Source organism: Cebus imitator, unplaced genomic scaffold (genome assembly GCF_001604975.1).
Source record: "Cebus imitator isolate Cc_AM_T3 unplaced genomic scaffold, Cebus_imitator-1.0 Scaffold84, whole genome shotgun sequence".
NCBI lineage: Eukaryota > Metazoa > Chordata > Mammalia > Primates > Cebidae > Cebus > Cebus imitator.
The window spans coordinates 5,257,359-5,270,692 of record NW_016107399.1 but is presented as its reverse complement, the minus strand read 5'-3'; the positions used below and the strand labels follow the sequence as shown (position 1 = coordinate 5,270,692).

The 13,334-nt window shown below is 41.2% G+C and overlaps 1 long non-coding RNA gene across 1 annotated transcript in view; it reads left to right on the top strand.

Moving 5' to 3' along the window:
* Positions 1-13,334, top strand: part of LOC108308336 — an 80,199-nt gene that overhangs the window by 39,456 nt on the left and 27,409 nt on the right. The window contains exon 3 of the long non-coding RNA XR_005201179.1: positions 3,501-3,702. This is a non-coding gene — a long non-coding RNA (uncharacterized LOC108308336). The remainder of the gene's footprint in view (positions 1-3,500; positions 3,703-13,334) is intronic.

Here is a 13,334-nt window from a genome sequence, read left to right as displayed (position 1 = left end):
GGTGGGGAAAAGGGAGAGATAATAGAGAGATAATGTTGGAGCTTGGGGATCCATGTGGCATGACTTAGAAAGCAGACACCTCTAAAACAGACCACAGCAGGTCTCTGGGGGAGCATTCCTGGCTTCTGGGAAAACTTTAGTGCTTGAAATCCTGTGTTCAAGTTTGTTGGGGTGCGGCAAAACTCAAAATAATTATTTACTGAAAAGAAAACTGCTCTTCTGATTATAAAATTAATATAGTTTCCTGTTGGAAAATTAGGAAAACACAGACAAGAAGAAAGAAGGAAATCATATTTAAACCCTTTATCCAGAGACTACTGTTAATATGTTAGCATGCTCCTTTCATTCATTTTTAAAATCTGCCTATCATGTATGTAAATGATGCTGTGGCTATTCTTTTTGCATACTTTTAACTACTTTTTTCCACTTTAATTATATCATAAATGTATTCCCCTGGCAATGAATATTTTGGAGAGAGCATGACTTTTGATAGCTTCATTGTATTTCATTATGTGAAATTTAGCAACAGTTCTACCGTTAAATGTTTTGTTGTTCATAACTTTTCATTATTATAAATAGTGCTGTGATGAGAATGTAAGAAATGTTTGGCCACATGTCTCATTAAGTTTTAGAACTGGGATTACTTGAGCAAAAGGCATTTAAGGCTTTTGATTTGATTTTATAATTAGATTATTCTCCAGAAAGATTACCAATTTACATTCCCACCAGTGGTATGTAAATTTCTGCTACAATGCACTCTTGTAGGTACTGAATGTTATCATTTAAAAAATCTTCACAAATTTAAAGGCAAAAGGTATCATATTATCTAATTCATATTTATTTTATTAGTAATTGCTATTAAAATTAAATATCATTTCTCTTTTTTTGTCTTTTTAGCTTTTTTCTGATAACCGCTTTTTGTTATTTGTACATTTTTTTTCTGTTGTGCTTTTCTACTTGTTTGTTAGATGTATTACAAGGATGGTTCTCAAGTTTGTCATTGCCTTTTAATTTTGTTCGTGGTGATTACTTTTGACATAGAGCAGTCTACAGTTTCAAATCTATTATTCTTTCCTTGGATTCCTAAAGAGCTTTTGGGCTTGGGGGTCCTTCTGTACCAGTCCAGTTTTATCTATTACTGCATATCAAGTGACCTCAAAATGTAATAGCTTAAAACAACAACGCCTTTATTATATTTTATAATTTTTGTAGGTTAAGGATTTGAGCAGGGCTCGGCTGGTGGGTTTTCTGCATTACTTGTGGTATTGACAGAAGCCATTCAATGTTAATTACCTGGTGGATAGGCTAGTTTGGAGAGTCCAAGGTGGAGTAGCTCACATGTCTGGAACCTTGGTGGGGATGGTGGGTCATCCAGTGATCTTGGGGTAGTTAGAACCTTTACTTGGCAGCCCAGGACTCCAAAAGCAAGTGTTCTAGGAACCAAAGAGGAAGCTGAACCAAAGAGGAAGCCCTTTTATGACAAAGCCTTGGATGTCAGCTACTCTGTTGGTGAAAGCAGTCTCAAGCCTACTCACATTCAATTGGGTTTCATGGAATATGGTACAGCATGGAATCTGTGGCCATATTTTAAAATTGCCACAGCAGCCCAAGATAAGTTAAATGTACACTTAAATTTTCTTCTAGCTTGTTTATGCCCCTCTGCCTCCTCCTGCCCCTCCTTTCCTTCCTTCTCCTCCCATTTTCTTTCTTTATAGAAATATTAAATCCTTAATCCATATGGAGATCATTTAATACAGATTTATAATGAGGTTCAAATTAGAATTATTTCCCTAGTAAATGGTTTCACTGTAATTTTTTTTTTGTTGTTGGATAATCGTTTCTTTATTGACAGCTGCTGACTTTTATAGATACTAGGGACTGTGTGAATGTTCTGTTAATGGAAAAGAAAATACCCTTCATGCTTTATGATTCGTTTTCTAGCACTGGTCTCCCTAGTCTAGCTTTCAGTCTGAGAAGCAACCAAGCACACTGCTGATGCTGGGCTAGTCAGTGAGTGTCTGGCTGGCTTACTTTCTCTGGGTGGCTTGCTTTCCAGATGAACTTCCTTGGCTAGAAGGACTCTGCAGCTCGGGGCCTGATTGTTGACTGAATTTAGAGGGGCTCCTACTTTTCAATCTACTCAAAATAGTAGGCTCTGGTACTTTTGAGAGCTCTGTGTCTTGGGCTATTGCCATGGCATGTATCTGAGGTAGTTTTGTTGTTATGATTCTAAGTGTGATAGTTCCTGCAGAAGATTATTTCTGAGATGAAGTAACTTGACTGTTTCTAATGAGGAGAGCATTAACTCATTTCATTAACATACTAAGCTAAAATTGGAGAGAAAATCCTGTACCACAAGAAGGTTTCCCTACAACCTCTCCCTCTATCTGAAGGTCTTATCTCCACTCAACATTCCTCCACTCCAGAAGGACCTTCTGACCTGGCCCCCAGCTTCCTCACCCACATCTCGACTTCCTCCTTTCTACCTCTACTATCCCCAAGAAGTGCAGAGCTCAGCCCTATCGTCAGAGCTCTTGAAATGCTAAATTCTGCTTGATCATTCATTTTATTAACAACTACCAACACTATTGCTGTTGTTGTTGCTGCCATTCACTTGCCTATGTACCCTATAATCTGCTAGCTTTACTATAATAATTCCATCCAACAGTTCGTTGAGATAGCTACTAGTATTCCCTTTATTTATTTATTTTTTGAGACAGAGTTTTGCACCGTTGCCCAGGCTGGAGTGCAGTCGTGCAATCTCGGCTCACTGCAACTTCCGCCTCCTGGGTTCAGGTGATTCTTCTGCCTCAGCCTCCCAAAGAGCTGGAATTACAGGTGCTTGCCACCACACCCAGCTATTTTTTTTGTATTTTTTTTTAGTAGAGATGGGATTTTACTATGTTGGCCAAGATGGTCTCAAACCCCTGACCTCGTGATCCACCCACCTTGGCCTCCCAAAGTGCTGGGATTACAGGCACGAGCCACCGTGCCCGGCCATATTCCCATTTTTAAAAATGAGTAGATGGTGGTTTAGAGATGTGGGAAAATATGTTCAGGCTGTGTAGTTAGTAAATGATGGATCAGGACTTTTAAGTCTGGTAGTCTGCTAACTTTTAGACACTGTGTGTTTCTTCCTCCCTTCTCTCATAGTAATCCCCAGTTCCTAACTGTAGATGGGTATTTCCACTTCTCCCTGTAAAAGGGCCACACGCTGCTGATATCATGGGTCACAGGGAGGAGTATCTATTTGAGGACATACAATCCCTGTCTGGCAGGGACCCACATTTGAAACTCAGTCCTCCTGAAGGTTTACTTACCTGATCCCTCTGTTTCCAGCCAGCTCTTGCTGAGGGGTAGGAGCCTTATTCTCTTAGACAACACAGAGTGGAGACGTGCTTTAGGTAATTGGCCTGCCCTGTGAAAACGCCTTGCTGTTTTCTCAGGTGAGTTTGTTTGTAATTGAACTGCAGCTCCGTGACTGACTGCTTCTTTTCCAGGCTCTTATAGGGTAAATTTGCTTCTGTGGCCTGAGTCCAGAACACACCCTAGTCTTCTCCGAAGAGAAGGAGAGTCAGGGAAGGAAGAGATTTTGTAATGTGGACAGTGTTCAGTGTTCATCGCTGAGGAATCGAGCGTCAGTTTGCATTCGTCATGGGCTGAGGACCCCGCAGCTGTTGGAAGGCCAGCAGCAGTGTAAAGGTAAGACTGAATGGTGAGGACTTCCTGGGATGGAGGAGGTAGAGAAATTAAAGGAAGCTTCCTGAGGTTATGCCCCTTTGCTCCCTGTGTTCATTTACTGGAGCTGCCATAACAAAATACACAGCCTGGTTGGCTTAAACAACAGAAACTTACTGTCTTACAGTATTGGGGGCTGGAAGACCAACACCAAGGTGTCTTCAGGTTTGGTTTCTCTTGAGGCCTCTCTCCTTGACTTCTCCCTATGTTTTCACATGGTGTCTCAGTTGTGTGCCCTTGGTATCTCTTTTTGTGTCCCAATTTCCTCTTCTTATAAGGACAATAGTCAAAATGGATTAGGGCCCACTCTAATGACCTCATTTTAACTCAGTCACCTTTTAAAGGACCCTCACTCCAAATATAGTCACATTCTGAGGTCCCAGTGGTTAGATCATCAACATGTGCCTCTTAGGGGGAACATAATTCTGCCTAAAGTACTCCCTTATCGGCCCTTCTGAGAATACCAAGCAGTGGAGACCTAAGCTTTGAGCACCTCTGGTCCTGCCAGACCTCAGAGAGCATGAATGGGAGAGAGACTGGCCAACCTAAGGTTACATAAATGAATAATGAGTCACCAGTGAGCAACAATTTGATCATAAAATTTTTTGTTTAATATAAATCTTGGCAAGGGAAACTTATTGGCATGTCTTCAGGGCCATACAGTTCTCTTACCTATTTATTTCTTTTGCAAGGAATTAGAAGTTTTCAAGCTAAAAAAAAAAAAAAAAAAAGAAAAAAACTAAATCTTTATGAAACCTTAGCAGAGTCTCTGGGGAAGTTGTGAATTGTGTGTTTTTGTCCATTAATAAAAGTATTGTATTCTCCAGAGGGAGGCATTGGTCAATTTTGTAACAGAGACTGAAATTGATGCCAAATATTACCATTTCACTCTTGACATTTATCTGGAATTAGGATGTGTATAAACCTTGTGACCTAGCATTACAAGAAGATTTTGTTTGTTTTGCACTGGTGAGCTTACTTTAACCTCTTCTATACTAGAAGATTTTGGTAGTGCTTTGCTTCTGTTGCAGCCCATATGGGTAATGATTATAAAGTCATCTTATGCTAATGCTTTTGAAAAGGCTTTATCTCTGCAACCAAATTGTAGCTCTGATTAAGAAGCGTCCTTGTCTTACATTGGCTTATTTTGCTAAACATAAAATTGGAGTAATTTTACTCATTACCTGCTACTTAGAGGTCAACATGTCTAACCTCCTCTGTTGCAGACACTGTTGGTTGCCCAGCAGGGAGTAATTTCCCCCGTTCTACCTTTCTATCAACACCCTGATTTTAGTAACCCTCCTTTGAGGGGTCATGTTCTTTTTAAGAATTGGTCTCTACCCAACCATAGAAGGTAAATCTCCATTGGTTTAGGCCAATTTATGGTGGCCTTTTCTTGTCTGGTGATTGTTTAATCAGGGGTAAACTATGCCGATTCTTGACAAGGAAAGATAGGGGGACATCTGATGGAGGGGCACAAGATTAGAACATTCTCTTTTTCTGCCTCTGAAGATTGTTGATAGCATATGAGACCTGACCCACAGAAGATCTTAGGACTTGGAGGAAAACTGCAGAATAGCTGGGCTGGACCCATGCTGTATCTATGTCAGCGAATTAATCCACCTTGAAATTGCTCTACCTCTACACTTCATGTTATGCACAATAATAAACGTCCTTATTGTTTAAGCTACTTTTGGTTAGGTCTTCTATAATTTGCTACCCAAATCATCTTACACAGACTTTGTTCGGAAAGTTGACGTTGCCTGGGAAGCTGAGTGTCTTGGTCCATTTTGTGTTGTTGTAAAGGAATATCAGAAACTAGGTAGTTTATAAAGAAAAGAGATTCATTTGGATCACAATTCTGATGACTGAAGAGTTCAAGATTGGGTATTTGCATCTAGTGAGGGCCCTAGGAAGCTTCCACTCATGGTGGAAAGTGAAGGGGAGCCAGCATGTGCAGAGATCACATGGTGAGAGACAAAGCAAGAGAAAGGTTGGTGGTGTCAGTGTCTTTTAAACAAAAAGCTCTCATGGGAACTAATAGAGTGAGAACTCACTCACCTCCTAGGGAGGGCATTGCTCTATTCATGAGGAATCCACCCCCATGACCCAAACACCTTCCATTAGGCCCCATTTCCAACACTGGTGTTCAAGTTTTAATATGACTTTTGGAAGCAACAGATATCCAAACCATAGCACCAAATCAAAAAAACTCCTTTCTTTCTCACATGTGAAAGGAGAAAGAAGGCAGCCATGTTTGGCTAGCAGTTCTGGTTGGTCTGTCTCCTGAAGAAACTTCTCTGCTAATGTTCTTCAAAGACCTGCTACTGAAGGGAAGACTGTTTCCTAAGATCGAGCTGGTTCAAAAAGAGAATACATCCAATAGGTAGCAAAGAAAGGTCTCGTCCCATTTGACAGGAGACAGGATTCATTGTTGCTGACTTTCTGGATACCAAGAAGGGATTCAAGCCAGGAAGTCATTAGCTGATTGTAGCAATTTTTGCACAAACGTGATTTCAAAGTGTGACTCTCATCTTGCCAACTTTGTGAGGTAAGGATCTAGCCAAGGATGGAGAGTGTTTCATAAACATTCCGTTAGCATTGCTAGAAACCACAGAGCCCAGTGATATCACTGCCAGACAGTTGTGCAGTACCTAAAACAATTGACACTAGGAATCTGAATTTGAGACCAGCCTGGGAAACATACTTAGAACCCCATCTCAGAGAAAAAAAAGTAGCCAGGTATGGTGGTGAGCACCTGTAGTCCCAGCTACTCAGAAGGCCGAGGTGGGCGGATTACTTGAGCCCAGGAGTTCGAGACTGCAGTGATCTATGATGACATCACTGCACTCTAGCCTGGGTGACCCAGCAAAATCCTGTCTCAAATTAAAAAAAAATGAAAGAAAATAGAAATCTTAGAGGGAAAACAAACTGTGGTAGGATGGCAGCTTTCTTCTGTCCACATATGCTGAGCTGAGATTTGGTACATTTGGTAGTGAAACACCTGATGTTAGAATTCTATGGAAAGTTAAAATCAAACCAGGGGTCCAGTCTCCCCAAACATGCTATCTAAATAAGGTCATTATCAGCAATACTCAATGAATGCCAGGGGGCTGCTTGGTACCCTACTTTGGGCTCAGATAGACTGAGGAGTATGGGGAAGGCAGTTCCTGATCTACATTGTCTTTTCCTGAGGGACCCAGGAACTCTCTTCTGCTAGGTAGGGCTTACGTAATCTTTTCAAAATGATACAACCCATGATTGGTCTTACCCAGGGATGGCATATGACCTATTTGGTAGGGATTATAATCTTTCACCTACAGAGCTATGGACAGCTCCAAATTAGTAGTTCCTTTAGATTGTAAGGATAAATTTCTACTCCCTGGAACTGGGTTATTGAATTCACCATGACCCCCAACCTGCATTCGGCACATTTTTCTTCATTCTTGGTACATTTCATACCTTATCCTGTAGGTAGGAACAAATTAGTTACCCAACTTCTCTCCCACCTCCACCTCCACCAAACTAATTTATCTGTATTTGCTAAAGGAATCCTCTGAATGGAAGACAATGCTCCTCAGCCTCCAGGAAGAATCTAAAATGGGAAAATAGGAAAGCAAGTCAGAGAGCAAAGGATAAATCTCTCTTAAAGCATTTGTTCATTCATTCATTCAAAAAATATTTATTAACTACTACTCAGGAGGCTGCGGCATGAGAATTGCTTGAACCCAGGAGGCAGAGGTTTCGGAGAGCTAAGATTGTGCCACTGCACTCCAGCCTAGGCGATGGAGCAATGCTGTCTCAAAAAAAAACCCACAAAATGTTATTGAGGTCCTATTTTGTGCTATGCTCTGTGATAGACACTAGAGATACCATCATGAACAAGACAAATATCTCTGCTCTTAGGAGTTTATAGTCTGAAAAAGACAGAGAAGGTGATAAAATATTCAATTATAAATTCAAATAAGTGCTTCAAAGGATAAAAACTGGATAATAAGAGGCAAAAAGCGGAGGGACAAACCTACTTTACTTTTACGGTCAAGGAAGGAGGTCACATTAAAACAAGACCTGAGGATCAAGGAATCAGTTGTGAAAAATCTTTCTTGGAGGGGTATATACTGTACTTTGAGACACTGTGGTAAGAATAGACTTGAGTGTTCAAAGAATTAAAAGACAGGTCATGTGGCTGGAATATCGAGGGGAGGGAGAGTATTTGAAAATGAGATTGGAGTTGGATGTGGTTGCTTACACCTGTTATCCCAGCACCTTGGGAAACTAAGGCAAGAAGATCCCTTGAGTCTGGGAGTTCGAGACCAGCCTAGGCAACATATTGAAACCCTATTTCTACAAAAAATACAAAAATTAGCTGGCCGCGGTAGCAGCCAGCCTGCAGTCCCAGCCACTTGGGAGGCTGGGGCTAGGTGGCAGGACTACTTGAGCTTGTGAGGTTGAAGCTGGGAAGTCAACCTTGCTGTAATGGCAGCTCCCCCACCCGGCTACCACTTACTAAAAACTACGTAATATCATTTCTAGAGTACAGGGAAGAATGCTTGTGGGGGAATGATAAGGGAGGAATATTTGGTTTCCTATGAAATCACCAGGCTTTTGAAAGAACTGTGCCTGACTATAAATAATGCTATGTCAAGTATGTGATTTTCAATATCAAGATTAGCACAATTAATATAATAAATTGTCCTTCAAAAGAGAACTTGATGAACCAGCATTTTAAAAGGAAGTTCTGATTGAAGTAATTGTGAAACCTTCAGATTTGACTCAGTTTCCCACCTAACTTCCTCAGTGATACAACCAAAGTGACACAGGGTCAAAATAAGTACATCTTTATTGAGTGTGTATTCCATGCCTAACACTGTGATAGATGTGGTGGTTTCAAAGACATATGGATGGCCTCTGTCCTCAAGGACTTTAAAATATAGTAGGAATGGTAGAAAGAGTACACCAACACAATCACTTGAATTGCATATAACCACCACTTTGGATTTCTAATTGGCATATCACACACAGAATTCAATATGATCAAGGCATGAGAATTGGAAGGATAATTTAGGAGTCGTTAATGAGGCTTGGCCAAGCAAAGAGGTGAACAAGAATGCTGAGATTCTCCTTACACCGTGTTACTTTTCCCACAGGATTATTCTAGGCACCTGAATAGAACAGCCAGCCAGGATGGCTTGTTCATGTTCTCCTATGCTTCTATCATTGGCGGTAAAGTTGTACAGTAAATATTGGAACCCCTGGATACCATAGTAATTTCCCAGACTTTGAAATTACCATGAGGTGGGGCCTGTCCCCAATGTCATAGTTCCCCTTTTTGATACAAAGCATGGAATAGGAAGGAAAAGAGCATTCCATAGAACTTGTGTAGAGAAAACTTAGGTGCTCAGGCTTAAATGCCTCTGAGATTGTAGGCTAGCATGACAGAATTCAGAATCTGAGTCTTTCATCTTGAGCAAGATGTTTGATTTTATTCTATTGGAATGAGCAGGTTGGACTTGATGAATACCAACCAATAATGTCATTCCAACTAGTTGACCCTGTTTCTCCTGGAAGTAAGGTTCTCAAACCCCTTTTGGCGGGATTCCATTTTGCCCAATAACATAAGACATGTCACAAAGATCCCAACTATCTTGTTAGTGATTATGCAGGGTTCAGTCATGTCTTTAGCCAAAGAAAAGTCTAGTGGTGTGTTCCTAAATTCCTTTCCCAGCCTCTAACACGCACAATAGCTTTCCTTATATTTTTCTTTGGTTTGGTTTTCACTAGAATGGGCACTGGAATGGTTGGTATTATAGGTAATGGCAGCATCTGGGAGTGGAATTGATGGACTGGGAGAAGTCCCCTGTTTGAGTCACCCATGATTCAGTTTTTTATTCCACAGGTATGGATTGGGTTGTTATTATATACCAAGACACTATCACAAACACAGGCCTTATCACTTTTAGGAATCAACATAGCCATTACAGAAAACAGGTTGATTACCTCAAGCACTCTCTTAGATCAGCTCTCTTAAATGGCTTCATGCTTCTTGGGGTTCAAGCCTTGAACCACAGGAAGGGGGTCAGAGTGTTGAGTTGTGTTTCTAACCACTCAACTACTGGTATGTTAAAAATACCATCCAGAAGAGGATCCTTTCTTTGGCTTATGTTAGGAGTTACTGTTATTTGGTGGTGTCCCTTCCAAAATTCACTTTGAAATTTAATCCCCAATACAATAATATTAAGAGGTACATGGCCTTTGAGAAGTAATTAAGTCACAAGGGCTCTCCCCTCATGAATGCAATTACTAAGATTTAGTAATTTAGCCCTTAAGAGAGGGCTAAAGGTTGAAAGGTGCCTGTTCTTACCCTTCTGCCATGTGAGGACACAGTGTTCCTCCCCACTGGTGGGTGTAGCAACAAGGCACCATCTTGGAAGCAGAGAGCAGCCCTCACCAGACACTAGTCCTGCTGTGTCTTGATCCTGGACTTCCCAGCTTCCAGAACGAAGAGAAATAAATTTCGATTGTTTATACATTACCCAACCTGTAGTATTTTGTTATAGCAGCTCAAACGAACCAAGATAGAACCCTCCTTAATCCTTTAGTGGGTCTGCTGGTTATCCCAGACATTGCTCTCTCTCCTTCAGGCTTCCTCCTCCAGTGCACCTTATCCAAAGGGATCAGACCCTGAGATGGCTCATTCCTTCTCAGTCATACAGGAGAAAACTCAGGAGATGTTTGCCAATGTACAATTGAAGGCAGCTTGTTGTGATCCAATGCAGATGATTATTAGAACAGTAAGACCTTTAAACTTGGGGTTCTTCACTTACTAGTCGCATGATGCTGAACAAGTTAATCACTGTAAATGAAAATTCTTATAAATACAACTAATTTAGTGTCTATAACCTAAGCTGTTGAAGAGAATAAAATGAAATCAAATATACAAGAGATCTGGGTAAGGTACAAAGTATTACACAGATGCAAATCAGTCCTGTTAGGCATACTGCTAAGGTCGGTGACAGATGTTAAGAGTGCCTGGCTCAACTCAACTCCCACCACTCCCTCTCTATGGAGTGGCAGGGTCTAAAGATCCATGGTTTCTCATTTTATCCATTTAATGCTGTAAGCATAGGGTCTAGGATTTATATCTTTTCAAGGGTCTGTTAAAATATTTGCAACGTGTGAGACATGGTGAAAATGTAAACACAAAACATATAAAGAAAACTGCAAAATAAAAAAAGAAATGAATGTTTAAGTTAATGTCTATGAAATATTTCTTTTCAATGAGTCAACTGCAACACAACTCTTACTGTGTTGTATATCAATTATTTTTAATGTGTGATATGTGTGTATCTTAATATGCTTGATATAATAAAAAGTAGGACTTCTGAAAGGAAGTTTTTAGAGCCTATGAGATATTTGGGCAGCTTTGTCTAGGTCTATGGAGAATGTGAAGGAAGAACAAAGGCCTTTTCTTTTTCTGTAGTTAAATTCATTTTCGTCTGTTGGGATCTAGTATCATATTTATTTTTAACTGGATGGTTTAAAAAAATTCTCTTTTCACTTCTTTCCTTCCTTTGGTGTTTTGCAACTTATCCACTTCAGCTAAAGAAGATGAACTAGCTCCTTCTATTCAGCTCCTACGTTAGATATGCCCACTGTCTATATGTTTTGGGGAATGTTTATTACATCAGGAAGGTCACCCCAATTCCCTTCCCCCCATCTGCCTCTCAGCTTCGTGTCCTATTCTTGTGGTCTGTGATCTGGGACTCTGGTTATTTGAAGGTATTTATAGAATTGTAAGAAGGCTGTTTAGCCAGGTGGGCCTGAGCTGGAGCTAAGAGGCTTTGTGAAAGCAGATGAACACCACATGGGGCTCCCCTCTTGCCTCTGCCACTCTGCTGCCTGACCCTGAGTAAGCCCTTTCCTGTCTGCTCTTCCACTTGCTTCTCTGTGTAATTAGATGCATAGCATTCAGGAGAGTGGATGAGCACTAAGACCCAGCCTTCTTGTTCTGTGCTTCTGATGACACTTCCCAGTGACCCTGGCATACAAGTATGTGCCACAGCCACTCAGTGGGGAGGCATATCCATAGCCCACTCAGTGGAATAGGTCAGGCTCGGCAGACCTTGTTCTGCTGCTTTCTTCCAAGTTGACAAAGTTGATAAAACTTTTCCAAATTGGGAAAGCAGCCTACAGGATTTGCCTAATGAAGTGTTGCATACACCAGATGATTAAAAACAAAAGCATAACAAAGCTCTTTCATCTCAGGAACTGAAAGCCACTTGACATTCATTTTTCCCCCATTAATCACCCTGCTTTCCCACAGGACTCTTTGTGATGGTGGGTGATGGGGAGATGAAGGTGTTGAGGTCACATTTCAGTGGCTGCAAGGCTGCTGACAACTATTCCCTGCACTCTGCCTTACTAGCTGAACCTTGATTTGGCTCCAGTATCAGTGGCCACACTCTTCAGGGAGAGACACCTCTAGGAGGTGGAAGAATCTGCATTAGATAAGCCAATTACAGAAATTCTATTTCTCCTGCCTATAATTTTGTGCTATGATTCTGTCCAATGAGGTACATACCAGGGGAGATCTGCTAGGGTGGCAGAACCTATTGGGGAATTTCTTGTTTTCTAAAGAGGACTCGGAGTAGGAGTGCTGCCTCTCTTCCTGCCCCCCTTATCATTGTGCGCGTATGTGATGCTTGAATGTCAGGATACTACACGAACAAACATCAACAAGCTGAGAATGGCAGAGAGAGAAAATGGAAAAAAATCTGGGTCACTGATGACATTTTTTAGCTTCTCATTTAAGCAAGCTTTGGAGCTTCTTTACTATGGAAGCTGTCATTGTGAGAGATAATAATTTGTCCTTGTTGCTCAGGGCCACTTCTAGTTGGTTTTGCTGCTGTAAGAGTATGCTAACAGCTGAGTCAAGCTGCCTCTTTTGCTCCCACCTGCCTATCCCTGCTTAGAGAGTATCTGGGAGAGGTTATCCCAAAGATAAGGGCACCATGAGAGTGTATGTCTCCTATCAGAACTTTCCAAACCAATCTATAATGTAGGGCAGAGGAGAGGGAAAGTAAATCCCCTGTAGAATTGGTTGGGGTGCGGAGGCAAAGCCTAAAGCTGCCAGCCAGAAAGCTGAAATTTATTTGACTTCCTATGTTCTTAACTTTGAAATTCATGTGAAATTTTCATTCTAGTTTTTAAAATGTCTTGTTCTCAATGTAAAACTCCTCTTTTACCTACTTAACTGTTCAATTATTTAGCTCTTCCCACCATGCAAATGTTCAATTTAAAGTGAGGCTACGCCAACCCTGGCAAGGCTTGTGTCCCACGTGATACCAAACAGCCAAACACCTGCTCCTAGAAGCAATCTGTCGACAGAGCTTGCAAAGGTCCGTGAGATCACTGTTGCAAACAGGGGAGAGGTCAAAGCAAAAGGAAGCAACTTGGGTGGATGTGGCAGCTTTCCTCTCCTACAAATCCTCTGGCTGGAAAGTGCAGGCAGGGAGTGATGACAGAAGCCAAGCACAGGCTACATTCCTGCCACAGGTGAGGTCTATGTAGGTGAATTCCGAGGCTGCACAGGTGAC